The 14,946-nt window shown below is 39.8% G+C and overlaps 1 protein-coding gene across 12 annotated transcripts in view; it reads left to right on the top strand.

The window, feature by feature from the left end:
* Positions 1-1,375: 1,375 nt before the first annotated feature.
* Positions 1,376-14,946, top strand: part of mef2cb (myocyte enhancer factor 2cb) — a 68,833-nt gene continuing 55,262 nt past the window's right edge. For 7 of the 12 annotated variants that reach the window (XM_080894907.1, XM_080894914.1, XM_080894913.1 and 4 more), the window contains exons 1-2: positions 1,376-1,641; positions 8,712-8,851. The gene's annotated coding sequence lies outside the window, so the exon portion shown is untranslated. Of the gene's footprint in view, positions 1,642-8,711; positions 8,852-10,561; positions 11,105-14,946 lie in introns of those variants that run through there. The other 5 variants (XM_080894915.1, XM_080894916.1, XM_080894909.1 and 2 more) reach the window with 3 other exon arrangements.

Below are 14,946 nucleotides of genomic sequence, written 5' to 3' on the forward strand. Positions count from 1 at the left end.
GTACTAAGGGGAAGTCTTTAACCAAAATACACAATAATACAATACAGCACGGTCATATCATCTTCGATCAAGACACTGAATCCCTCATAGAGGTAGGTCACAATTAAATGAGCTCCCCCCAACAACCCACTCCCCACCCAATTCCCTTCAAAAAAGATTAGTGAATTCCTGCTCATGATGTCACTGCAAATGTACCGATGTATAGGTACCCTGGATTGGATAGGTGTACAGGTAGTCATGGTGACAGAAAAACTTCCCCAGATAAACAGATTAGTTGATTATCTGTGCCCAGAAACATGAAAACAATACAACTAGATCAATACAAACCATATTTCACTGTCAGGAGTGTGAACACCTATCATCCAGGGAACACCACTGTTTTATCTCGTGTCTCAGTGGATCCACTCTTTTGGATGTATTCTGGGAAAATACCAATCTATAGTCTACTCATCTTTCCTTTGTGCCATCAGTCTCCACATTAGCAAATTGGTTGACTTAAGAGGGATATATAAAACACTAATTTAGGTGTATTGTTCTGTCATTATCTACATTAGATTTTGGCATCAGGTATGAGAGCGTGACTGGAAAATTTGTGATAAAATTACAATTACCCCTGTGCCACCCCCGCAAAACTCAGCTAATGTACAAACAGTCACAGGGGATGTTATGATTTAAGCTTGTTGATTCCTACACCCTACTGAATGTATCATTTAGAAGGGAAAATGGCTTACAGTCTGGATGCCAGCGGCTTTGGGAAATTCAGAAGTTTTCTTTTGGATGAAGATGTATGATTTTTATCAGGTAGCAATGAAAAGGAGAAACATTTCCTGAGTAATATGTTTCTTTAAAAAAAAACAAGACTGTAGGTGGATTTTAGTCATAGATAAACTCAGCTAAATGAGCTTATAATTACGAAATTATAGGTGTATACCACTGCACCTGGTATTTTGACATTGGACAAGATGCTATCAATGCTGACAAATCCCTTCCAGTGGCTCATTTATTTGCACAATTACACAGATTGGTTATGCAAAGAGTAGGAGTATTTGTTATGTAAAGTTATACTGTATATGTATATATACGCATACTTTTAAGAAAGATTAAAAGAGGATATTGAAAGTTTGTGTGCAGCAGAACTGTGGATATGTGAAGGGGCAAAAAGGGGAGTCTTTTTTTGCCACTGTGGAGGTGGCAGCATTCTTGGTAGGGCTTATATGCCAGTGCTGACAAAGGTCTGGGGCATGTGTATGCATCAGGGGAAATGGGGGGTGGGGGGTGACACTGATCCCTCAGAAGGCTATATTTACCCAAGAGTGATAGGGGCAGGTGGATTCAGCTGGGATAGAGGGGTAGGGGTGGTAGAGATGGTTGGAAAGAACCGGACCTGGTTTCAGTTCAGTCAGAGACCGGGGGCAAACAGACAACCCAAATTGGGGGTTCTATTCAAAGCCAGCTGGTCTGGCTTTATTACATGCAGGACATCTATTTAAGGTCATTTGTGGCCTTTTGTTTTCTTTTTATCCATTATCACGTTTGTTTGTTTTTTTCTCTTTTTCAACTTTTTTTTACCTGTTTGATTCAGTCGGGCCTCAGCTGGTGCTGGAGGGTGTAGCTTCCTGGAGAAGCAGAGAAAAGGCACGGGTGAGTTTATAAATTACACCTATTCCACTTTTTTTTCCACCCTCTAGTCTGAATCTCATTCTCTTAGTGGAAAACCTGTCTCTGTCAGAACTTCAAACACTTTGCACAGCAGGTCATGACATGTTTAACAGATTAAGCCATAATTTGGATATCTGAGCTGCACAATTTAAACCATTCTGAAATTTATTTTGCAGCCGCATTGCCTAATTGTTTCATTATAGCTTCGCAGGATTTAGTGAATGATGTCTTTGTCATGTAACCCAACACAGAAGTGCCTATACCAGTATGAACAAGGCTAGAATATCTACTTAACTGCTGTTTACATTTAGATTTCCCTGCTCCTGAAAAAGTAGAAAGACACCAAAAAAAAAAAAAAAAGAGAGAAAAAATCTCAAACAGTGTTGTAGGAGGAGCGAGGTCCCAGCTGGTGCCAATCACCTCTGTTGAGCACTTGGGGAATAGCTGATTGAGGCTCCTGGAAGTGCGTGTGTGTGTGTTTAGTTTTAGGAGTGTACATTTTTATGTCTCCAAGGCAAGAAAAATGGTTAAAGTCAGTAAAGTGGAACTTTATATTGTGCTGTTTCTCAGTTTCTAATTCTTCACAGTCAGTTTAGGTTACTTGTACCGTTATGGGTAATTGCTCAGAACATCTCATTGCACGATCTGGAATTATCAGTGAAAGAAAGAGCGTGGCCTTAAAGTGTTGTTTGCTTTAGAAATGACTCATTCCCTCAAGGTGGCTGCACTAGATGCAAATACATACTTCAGATGAAACGTGTGTTTCCCATTTTGGTGTCTAAGGAAGACATACTGGACAAACTTTTGATTGACAGAAAGGGGACTATTCGTCACCAGGGGATGTAAGAATATGTCATTTGTCCCAAACTGCGTAAAAGGCTTTTATTTTTTAAGTTTGTTTCCACATTAGATTTAAATTTGTTGATGCTTATAAATTTCATATCTTTAAATTTGAAGTTCAGGGTATTTTAGACTATTTATTAAAATCGTTACTAAGTCAACTGTTGACACAGACAGTGGATATAAAACTTTAATATACTCCTACTTGAAAATGAAAACAGTTTTATTTTTCATTTTTAATATACATCTAAACTTGAGAAGTACACATGCACACATGTCATATTATTCACCCAAAAAGCAGAACAGTAGAAACTTTGACCCAGTTTACAGGAACAGTGCAGTCCTTACTTTACTGCTTCTCTGCCCCTGAATTCCATGGCTTTGATGGTCAGCGGAGTTGAGGAAACGCACTGTTTTCTTTCTCCGTAGGGTGGTGAGCGCTCTTGTACAGTTGCCTCTCTGCCTTTGAAACTCACCTCATCCTGTCTTTCCACCTTCCAAGTCAGCTATTGGTTTCATTGTTGCTTCCAGTTTTTTGTTTTGTTTTGTTTGTTTTTTATGTTGTATGAATAGTAAGTAAATTATAATTATTAATAAATTTTTAACTTAAATGGTAATGTCTCAAATGTGAATGTCAAAGTTTGGTCAGTGATAATACGAGCACAAATTTTCCCTAAAAATGTAGCTTTTAGTTTCAGTGTTTCACTTTGTCTGGTGTTAAGTGGAAGGTAATTCAATGCAGATATGCATTTTGTGGTTTCCACTGTGTCACAGTGTCTTTGTATAAATTAGAGGGAACGTTAAGATACACTGTAGAAGTAATTTGCTGATTTGTTGTTACTGTGTAGCTGCTGCTGACAGAAAGCATTGGTAGTATTTAGTTTCCATGGTTATTTTGTGGCACCACTGATCCAGATGCTCCCGAGTTACTGAAACTATGTTACTGTAGAAAGTGCATTTCATTTTTAAAACAAATTAGAACTGAACCAAGACCAATTACACATATGGGAGTGATTTCAATTGTGATGCATGAAGTACCTTGGTTCTGTAATGGCTTACAGTAACAGCGTAGTAATTCTGCTCTTATTTTTTTCCTTTTCATTCCCCTTTTTATTATCTTTATTATTTAATTTTGGAAGACTTCCAGCAGCGGTCCATCCTTCTGTTTAAAAACTCTGTTTCCTTCTAACCCCCTGAGCACTGTCAAGGCCAGAAAACAGTATGACGCTCCGCCGCCATGATACAATGCTTGTGTGCCGGGGCCGCCTAAATCTACAAAACACGAGCGCTGGCGCTAGGCAGCTCTTTTGATCTGCAGCTAATCTCAGTTGCCTGCCTCTCCTCTGATCATGTCTGAATAAGAATGAGTTGGGGGTGATCCTGGAGGCACAAAGAGCTTTAGACATCACCGCTTGTCTGCCAAGCTCTACTGTGTAACACAGGTCTGCGCCGATGGTCGGCCTCGCTCTCATACATCTGAGCTGGGAAATCCTCGTTTAGATACGCAACGTATTCCATTCTAGTTGCTTTTCTTCGCAGTGAGACACTATCAGCTGCTTGGTGAGAGTGTGGGAGAAGTTGCAGAGCCATGCTGAATGATTGTTAATTGTCAAGAGAATTGGCTGAGGTCAACAGCTGCAGGAGGGACTTTTGCTGTGTAATAGTTATTATGGGAAATCAAAACAAAGCTAACTGCAGACTTTTGTGCTATAGTTGGATGCATTGCAGCTGGTTTTTGTTATTCAGGAAGTGTAAGTGCAACTTTTTACAAACGATCATCTTTATATTACTCTTTATATTGTAATATTCTGTTAAAAATAATGTAACTTTACTTATTCTTCAGTATTAAAAACTGCTTTTATTGCTCAGCATGTAACTATATTGCTTCTGCTGCCTCTAATTAAACCACCAATGCCAGTGACCCGTATTAATGCTTTCTGATTTGCCTCCTTTGTCAGCAGAACAAGTTTTGCCAGTTCCTTTCTAAAATGCGCTTATGTTTAGGGAGCGATCATGGATGTGGTTTAAAGAAACCATAGTTGATGGTTAAATAAGAAAGAAACAGCTGTCTCCCATCACATGTTACGCTCAATATTATTTACAAATACATAACAAAGCCAAACTTCAGCTGTAATTTAAGTCTGCATTTCTTCTTTGACATGTTGATCATGGCACTTTGCTCAGACGTGGGCTCTGTTCCACTGCCGCACATTTAACACTAATAATGTTGTTTCAGAAACAGCTTTTGCACCACTTCAGGAAACACCGGTGGGCACCCCTTGAACTGAGACATAAAAAAAAAGTATCACTGGCATCTCTCTTTTATAGGCACAATTAGAGAAAGGGCAGCAAGAACAATGGAATAACTGTGCCTTTGTTGGAGCAGTTCATAGGGAATTACTTTCCAACCATTCAAAATGAGGAAAAATCATTAGCAGAAAGTGAGTTTCTTTTCCCTCCCTCTCGCGAAGCAATCTGCTGGAGACAAAGAGAACTTTGAGCCCTTGATATACAGACAGTAAGCGTGGCAGTTAAGCACAAAGAAGACACGGGGAGAGGAGGAGGTGGGAGAGAAAAAACCACCAGGGATTAGAATAATGAAGGAAGTAAATTAAAAACAATTAAAATATTTGTGGGATAGCGGTTAGAGATATTTAATATTTGTTTTGTTTTTTTTAATACTTGGCTAAAATGCCTAAACAGACGACCGTGTTGAAGTAGTTTAGGGTAAAAAGTTGGTTAAACTTTGGGGCACAGAGAACACCTCCAGTGAACCCCTGTGCTAAACTTCTCCATTCCCCTAAGAAGGGTGCAGACCTCCCCTGCAGGCAGCACACTTAATTGCAGTGCCTGTACACTGTGTTGTTCATATATAGCAGATGGCACACACTGATGGCACCTGTCACATTAATGATATATGTGACATTAAAGCATTTTGATTGTAAATAAAATAAGCAGGCAGTCAATTTGCAGGTATCAAGGCTGAATAATCCCCTCTGTAGTCGACGTGAGCTATTTTTATTTTCTTCCCAATGTGATCATCTTATTGAAATTGTTTATTATCATCCATTCGACAGGTGGCACGGTTAGTTCTTCGAATTAAATATGTGGAAGACGTGCTTGCTTTGTGGTCTGTGTCTCTGCGTGTCGAAAAGCCCACGTAGATGCAATATAACAAAGCGAAGAAGCAACAGGTCTGATTAACAGCGCGCCCAGCATCGCTGTGTCTCAGTGTGCCAGTGCAGTCACAGACAGGACCATGGAGCTTTTCCTGTGATGTAACCAGAGAATCAAGAAGAACAAAGGGAGAATTTGTTGTTCAGCTTGTGCCTCATCCATAATGCAGGAAAGGTGTACAGACAGAATAGTGTTGGTTAAACGCAACACATGCAAATCACCCGAGCTGTCCCTGACTGACACTGCTTGTTAAGGGCTTGTTATATAGCCATTGCAGTTTTGGATGATAGATATTATTAAAGATGTAGCCACATGGTAGAAAAAAAATGTGTTATTAAAATTAAAACCGTATACAGTTTCACTGAAATATATCAGGTCACTTCTCTTGTTATTTATTACATTTCAAGATATAACAAGTAAAACTACAGGATGTAGAAATATTTGACACAACAGTTTTTAAAAATCTGTTTTCTTGTAAAGTGATACAATAGTGACCTAAAGTTATGATGTAGATGAAATGAATATATGATATGTGTATCTTGATCAAGTCTTTTTACATTTGCATACAACTGATTCTTGCAGAGGCAAAATACCTCGAGGCATGAGTGCCAAGTTAAGGCAGAACTGCGTCGCTGCTTTCTTTCAGAAATAAAATGAACAAGGAGATATTGCCTAATAGCTGAATTGCATGTTCACATATAAAAAAAAAAAAAACATTCGTAAGTGCAAATAAATACTTCCTCATGGTTATATGACTCTCTTTGTTTTATATATATTATAACAAGGAGAAATATGATTTCAGTTAATTAAACCTGATTTTCTAACCTTTGCTCCCTTAATTATAAAGTACTGTAGTACAATTCCTTCGACTATAATTACTGATGATATTGCCCTGTGAGTTTCATTATAATACTTATTAATAAGGAGCTTCAAATTATTTATAATACCACGCTTTAGATGACTTACCCAAAGACCAAACACAGATCAGCGGGGGAATGTCTCTCATTTTCTAAAGCAGGTGTGTTTTTCCTGAGAACAGAGCCCAGATGTTGAGGCTGAGTGAGAACTGTATGGCTTAGATACTAGGAGTTCAAATGAACAAAGAATGAATGACGTTATAGTTTAATAATTGTATAAAATAACGGACCATGTTATGGATTCCTCGATATTTGTGCTCTTGAATGTATACTGTCACATTACATACACATAACACGTGCAAATGATTCACAATTATGAATAACGTTTTAATTATTATACAGTTTTTTGGGTTTTTTTTTCCAAATTTCTTTAATCAATCTAGGTTTGCCCTAACCCTAACTATAATGATACATAATATGTGATGCATTTCAATAAGGCTGAATAAGAATAATAAAAAAATTTTTTTTTAAAATAAATATGCATTGAATTTTTAGCATTATATACCAAGTCAAAAAATGTTGCTGTGATTGCCCTTGAAACACCCATAAGACATCTCCACCTGCAAAAGGGAGATCTGTGGATTCCCAGCTGAGCATGTGAGTTAAATTGGCCTGCAGGTCTTTCTGTGCTTTCTGTGAAGCCTTTGGTCGTCACATCATGTAGCATCAATCTATTGTCAAAAAAACAAACGTGTCTAAAATTCATTAGGGAACGAGTGCAGGAAGAGAAAGCGGTAAATACCAAATAAAGCTGCAAGCATCTTCAGACATATCCGACATACAACAAATACTCTGCGTGTTTCGTAGTGCTTCTGTAATCGCTGGCTAATTCTCAGGAGCAGTGAGGCAGAGCGCTTGACAACATCATCTACTGTGACAGGCAGATTGTGTTTTCACGTGAGCATGATCGACAACAGATTGCACTGAGCCCGGGCTGTTCTTGTTTGCCCTGGAAATGTGTTTGTGTTTATCTTTTGCTTGAGAGAGGCATTTCTTTCTTTCTCCCTCTGTTACCAAAAACAAACGGGCGTGCGCGCACACATACATTTTTAGGCAAGCTGTTCTGCACGTGTGCGTTCGGTGCGTGCGTGTGACACATGCTGTGAAGTGGCTGCCAGGAGAGGCTTAAGAAACAATCCAACCAAGATCAATATCAGCAAACCGCACTTATATGTTTGACTTAAGATCCAGTCGCAGTTTCCCCTGTTTCACTTTTTATGCACAGCCGAAGCCAAACCTCACGAAACTGAATTTACCCGAAAGCCTAAAGTCTGTGTTTATGCACACTGTGACATATTTTGAAATTACATAATTGTTTGGCAAACTCTTAAACTGATTTTTTTTCCTCCACCAGGCTTTGATGAGACTGTCAACCCACACTCCAACACACTCTCAAACACACTCCTCAGAACACAAGTTCAGGATTCATGTAGGAGGGAGGGACAATGGCTAATGAGTAGGTCTGGGAAAGTTTCAGATGGCAAGAAACTAATAATTTCGCTCATTTTGATTAATGAGAAAATAGTTTGTCTTAAGATAACACAAATGCCAAAACATATAATATTTAACTTACGACGCGCTCTGCTTATTTGCACACAGTCATTGTGTAACTAACTCTAAATTTATCAGTTTTAATAGCACAATGTGGCACACCTTCAGCTCTGCAATGTGGATTAATATCAGCCTGGTTATAATGCTGTATATAATACATATAGATATAGATATTTAGCCTTAGCCCTGTGCTCAGTAGTCTCAAGAGCAAAATATACAGCAGGTCTTCCCTATTTTGCATTAAATGTATGAGAACTGAGGGAGGCTGTTAGTATGGTTTCACCATAGGTTTATCCCCGTAGACAAGTCAGTCATTTATGAATAAGCATGAGCCAGTGTTTGCCTCATTTAATGATTTTTCACCATTCAAATGTATTCCACATCCCCCCATTTTTTTCTCTGTTTCACATGGCTATCATACACACACACACACACGTTACACAGATGTTAACATAGATCTTTGCACACTATGTGCAAGTGCCTACTCTTACACAGAAGCAGTAAGCACTTCACTGGCAGGTTCACTCTTCTTCTCACCGTGCCTGCCTACTTTGCTTCTCCTCTCAGGTGCTAACCAAATGACGACCTCAAGCACTGGGAACACTGAAAGGACCTCTTCAGTGAGCTTCTCGCAAACAGCATAGAAAGCTACAAGAGGGAGGGCACGAACAGAAGAAGAAGAAGAAGTAGAAGGAACACTGCATGTGGTATGTACAACCACATAAGCACCCACAGCTATCCATATATTTTGGAGACTTACTGCAACTGTCAGGTGCGAGCACCAGAAGAAGTCTGAAAGGAGGAAATCATGTCTGTTGAAACTGTGACTCTGTGAACTCGCCGTTTCATACATGCTGACATGTAACGCCGTTGATATCTGCCGTGTCGCGTTTATGAACTTGCTGTGTCCAACAGCGCCTTATTGATTAGTATGGAGGTCTAGGGACCAGAGGAAATGCTATTAAAGATTAAAGGGTCAGGTGATGTGAAGGTGGCATTCAGAGTCATCAGACACCAGCGGCTTCGGTTACAGGCTGTAATGTTCACCCGTCAAGCAGATTAGCCAGCTTGATTTATTTATTACTTGATGTCTTACCATTTCCTACCCTCACTGACTGAATAACTGATTGACTGGGTGGCTGACTGCTTGCATAGCTTATGCGTCGTAGGTGAACTTCAAAAGGGAAGATTATGGAGTCACTCGGCGTCTATTTACACAACACGCAGTCTGTATTGCTTTTACAGTGCAAAGCTAATAAAGAGAAAGGGGTTTGCTGTTTAACTGTATATAGACCACAAGTGTTCTTTGGGGGGTTTTTTTTGGTTTGTTAAAATATCAGGATGGAAGAAACTTTTGGAAGCCTGTGATAATGTTTTCCCTTTTTCAATGTTAAATTGATATAAAGTCAACAATGGGGCCTAACGGTGTATTGTAGCGTAACAAGCTCCATTCAGGGCAGCCATTAAAAATCCTAAAACCGTGATACGGCACCCATATAATGTGAGTATAATAGAACTCTGGTATTATGAGGCCTATCTGGTATACATCTCTGTACAGAGAGCCAGTGCACTGCCTGTCTGTGTCTTATCTGAAGTGGCAAACTTGCTGTTCTAATTGTTATCTTCACACTAATAGAGTGGATGTTTTGAAATCATTTGGTTGGACGGATAAAGGCTTGGCAATTCCCCAATGCTTACTGTCTCTGTCAGGGCTTATCTGTAGGAGATAGCTGGGTCCCTAAGAATGATTGGCGGGGTGCAGCATGTGCAAAAGTGTTGCAGTGTCTGAGAAAGGAGGCAGAGCAGACATCCAAGGAATTGTTGAGAATTAGAAAATGGCATTATTCGGGAGTTGCTAAAGTTGCTCCTACTTTTCCAGCGAAATCGCATTGAGGGAAGAATCATGTCATTTAATGTGATAATTAATCTTAAACTCTTATTGTTAAAATAATGAGTGATGTTGGATCATCTGTGAGTGTGTGTTTGTAGAAAATGGTGTCTTTTTTGAAGTATTTCTAAAAAAAAACAAAAAACTAAAGGTGCTGAAACACGCTGAAGTGTTTTGCTTCTTGCTACGACAGACTTAAGTTTTGGTGTACTTGGCATCTGATGTGACTCGCATGAAACAATTGGCTGGAAACTTAACCTGCCTGAGCGAAACACAACTTTCGCGGTACGGGTTTCATCGCATGCTGTCGCCTGCAGACCTCGGGGTGCTCTCCGTGACATCATTAGTTAAAGAACACATGCCCCATCTTCATCCTCCTCCTCCTCTAGCGGTCCTCTCTCAGCACTAATTGTGTCCACTCCGTCGGGCCTGGCGCAATAATAAAGCGTTAAGAGCCTTGCCTCGTTTATTAAAGTGGAGTTGGGAAATGTGAGACCGCCCCCTTTCAGGAGTTTTTTTTTTTTTTTTTAAAGAAAAGGGGTAGAGAGGAAAAAATCGATTATTTCTTCACGCAGGAGAGCAGAAGGTTTAGGGAAAGACTTGGTCGGGATTGTGGGGAGGAACAGAAACAGCTTCGCAACATCACTATTAAGCTTCAGACGTCCAGTACTAATACCGGCACCACCTCCAACACAGCCGCTCCACCGAGTCCCTCGCCGCTCACCGGTACTACGCACTAGCAGACCAGACGGTGCGTCCTCAGCGCCTCCTGAGCGAGCTCTGTCGGATCAGAGAGAGAGAGAGAGAGAGGAGAGAGAGAGAGAGAGAGAGAGGGGGGTAGTTTTCTCTGACATTATAGGGACTCATACCACGTATTGTAGGTTACTTTTTTTTTCCTCTCGGCGCCGTCCTCCTGCTTAGTTGCGCTCCTGGATTTTAAGTGCGTCTCGGCGAACTCCGTCCCCCATCAAGCAGCGGCTCCAACCTTCCTGTCAAACGGCCGGACCAAACACCCGGCGGACCGCTTGTTGTAGCCTTCTCTCGCTTCACTCGGGACAAGATTTCAGATAAAGTAAGTACCGCACTTGCACCACTTGGCACTCACTGGCAAACACCTCACTCCATCGTATGGTTCTTAAAAAAATTATTATTTATTTTATTTGAAATGTTCCGTAAGGGGAAACTTGAGGGTCTAGTTTGATGCGCGTTGTCTCCCCTGACAAAGTACAGCAACTGCGTGTATTGATTTGTTGTGACCCCCTTTCGACTCGTGCCGGTAACAGCAATGTAATATAGTTACCGAGCGACATCAAATCACTGGTTATGGTGTATTAGGAGATCCGTGTGGTGATTTTAGGTGTCACTGCTGTGTCGACCTTGTGCAGCTTTCTCGCGTCCACATGCAGGCGCACAGTCCAGAAGCCAATGAACAGGCTGGTCACATTAACACTATACTTTATGCCCTCTTTTTGCGCCTTTGGGCAGGGTGGCATATGAAAAGTTACATTTGGGTTGTAAAATGTAGCGTTCAGTCTACCTCAAACAAAATTACAAAGGCAAAAGGAGATGCACAAGTTTTTACATCTCAGATTTCCATCAAAGCAACAGATTAGGGAAACAGTGATCCTAGTTTGTGGATATTCTTTGCGCACGAAATAAACGTTCTAAACTGAGGTGAACTGATGGCAATTATGCCGTGCTAAACTTTAAACCGGTATATTATGTAGGAAGCTTTGATAATTATTAAATAAATAGCTAATCATATCATCGCTGCAATACAGGGGAAAACATTCTTTTACACTTATTTGGATGTAAATTTATGTAGATGAGCGACACGGCGGACTGTGCTGTAAATCAGTGTTTTACAGGAGGTTTGGCTGTTCAGGCTCAACTATAATTTCTTCTCTGTGCCTTTGTGACTGAGACTGACTTATTACAAGAGAGCAAGTATGATTAAATTCATATTGCGAGTTTGGTTAAGCCTCACGTTGCTCAACTAAACCTGTTGCGATGAGAGGAAAAATCACGAGGCTACAATTAACTTGTGGCAACTTTTCTCAGGTTTCAGCTTTGGAGCTAAAAATGGATTCTTTGTTTTACACTTAAAGTGTACGGACACGAGGCCCACCATGTAATGTGCAGAGAAACTCGGGCTTGCAGTGACATTTAAAATTACTATTATACATTTCATTTTCATTTAGATAGATTTTGGGATTGAGTTGGCTGTGGACAAAAAAACGTATGCCAAATGTGAGGATAAACGTTTATCTCTTTACTTATATTGAGCTGAATTAGTTCTTAAGCTGAAACACAGTTTTGTCTGTGAAATAAATTATATAAAAAAGTAAGAAATGAACAGGGCTTTAATGTAGTGATAACTGCTTGAAATTTAATATAATTAATGTAACTTTTAGAGAATATTTTGAGATTCATTAAACTATTAAATTAATTTTAAAATAACAGCTATGTAAATGAGGTATTTTAAGGCACTTACAGAATGGTAAAAGTGTTTCTGTGTGTAGCTGTATACCAGCTTATTTAATGTGTGCATTTAAAACACACTGCGTACCGCTTGACTACATTTCTCAGTTCACTTTCAGGAAAAAAAGAGAGATGCTCCGTGTTTTAAGACGTATGTAATTTTTAAGATTTTTAAGAACTTCTGAAGGGAACGTGGTGTCCAGTTGTCCAGTAACCCTTTATTAAACTTTTATGTGAACTTTTTAGTCTTAAAAAAGTCAGAGTGCATTCATTTATATTTTTGTTAGAAAACAACATCATAAGTGTGGCTTTCCTTTTCTGACTATCGTCAATGAAGTTGTTCTGTGTGGCCTGTCTGGCCTGTTGCTCTCTTGGGATTTAGCGATAGGTTAATCCGCTCAGAGGAAGGTGAGCACTTGCATGTGGACCCACGATTACACACTGAGAAGTCTGTCAGCCAAGCTCTGTAATCTAAGAGACCCTCTACACACACACGGACACACACACACACACACACACACACACACACACACACACACACACACACACACACACACACACACACACACACACACGGACACTTGTATGCAGTCGTGCGCAAACACACACAGGTGCACAAAAGCATGTTCTGTCTCCTTTCTCTCTCTCGCTCTCTCTCTCCCTCCTTACACACACACTTTTACACACATGCATCAACACCCACACTATTTGGCCTGCGCTGCTTTTGTTTCTCTTATTCTCTTAAGACCTCTCCATCTTGACAAATCATTTGGGATTTTAGGCGCTGATTCACAAAACCAACAGCGACAACACACTCTTACCCTTCTCACAGAGAGGGATTAGAAGGTCACGTGTCTCTGTGATTGGCCAGGGCATTGAGCCGATTGTCAGGGCACTTTGCTGTACGCCAGGGGCTCAGTAAAGCTTTAGTTAAGTGAAGGAAGGGAACACATTGTATGCCACGGTCAGGGTAATTCCATGTGTTTTCAAGGCACTGCAACAAAATCAGCATAATTAGCAAATATTTGTCATTTGAAATGCCTAATATATTGCTTATAAATGTGTAATTTAACACCCATAAATTAGTTTTACTGGTGGTAACTTCTATTCCTGCTACCAAGTTTCCATCTTCAGGGGGGAAAAAGGTGTAAACTATACCACTGTGCTCCCTGATCTCTGCTCACATAGACATTTAATACTGTACAAGAGGCACATTTCAAAGATCCCCACCTTATGGAAAACCAGATCTATGAAAACATTTTTCCTTAATGGAGACAACCAATGTATTTATGTTTAAGCAAACAGTTTAAAAGCCCCTTTAGCTGTGCTTTAAAGTTTTTGTTTTTTTTCACTAATGGCTTCAAATATTTTGGAAGAAGTTTGCAGAGTTTACTCAGTTAAACATCAGTAAAACATTCATTTGCAGATTGCCGGTTGGCAAGATCGTGAGGTAGACATTGAAGAACTCTTAAGTGGACTTCATGCCCTTTGGCTCAAATGAGAGGCTGATATAAGACTTAGATGTAGACATTTGTATTTGCCTCACATGCAATGCTTCATAACGTAAGAAAGCGTCTTAAAATGCTGCGAGACGACCTTGTGTATCCCGCATGTGAAAACGTTTAATTGGTTTAGCAGCATATGTAACGCAATAAAGTGCAGGCTGTGTGTGTAGTAAAATTTGCCTCGCATAAATAACAGAAATATTAAGGCATTTGTTGAGAAAACAATTCTTCTTGCCAATTTCTAAGCAGATGAAAATGCTTATGTTTTATAATAACTTAAAGGCTTCTTGCATTCCTGTTTATTGCACATGGCAGGTGTTCTCTAGTTGCTGCATGGGAGGAATAGTCTCCTTTTTTTCTCTTTTTTTCTTTCTTTTTTTTCTCTTTTCATACGTTTTATAGTAGCAGTGAAATACGCAGGGCTCAACCTCACCATGTGTTTATTTACTCGTCTTCAGCAGATCTCGCTTTCATTGTCCTAACTGTTGTGCGTGTTAGAAATGTTTATCCAAATGCATCTTTGCCTTAGGAGCACTGTCTGTGTATCTTCTCATAAGAGCTGCAATTACTCATAAAACTTACCACACGCACACGCACACACACACACACACACACACACACAAAAATCAAAAAGTAAATAATGCAGTCCTTGAATGGTTTTTTGGTGGATTGAATGCATATATTTGAATATGTCCTGGTTTTTGCATAATGATGCAAAGTATTCTTCTGTCTCTATCTAGTAATTAGCAGTGACGTTCAGCAACTTTCTCTGTATGCTGTAAGTGGATGGGGGTGTGTGGGGTTTGTTCACTGGGGTGTTAAAGATCACAGAGGAATATATCAGCCTTTGATGTTTAATTGTATTGTAAAACACACTTTAGAATATTTCTGCATAAAGTAGACTTCTGGCTGTGCTGTGCTTTGTGCT

The sequence above is a fragment of the Rhamphochromis sp. 'chilingali' genome, assembly GCF_963969265.1.
Source record: "Rhamphochromis sp. 'chilingali' genome assembly, chromosome: 10".
Lineage (NCBI taxonomy): Eukaryota > Metazoa > Chordata > Actinopteri > Cichliformes > Cichlidae > Rhamphochromis > Rhamphochromis sp. 'chilingali'.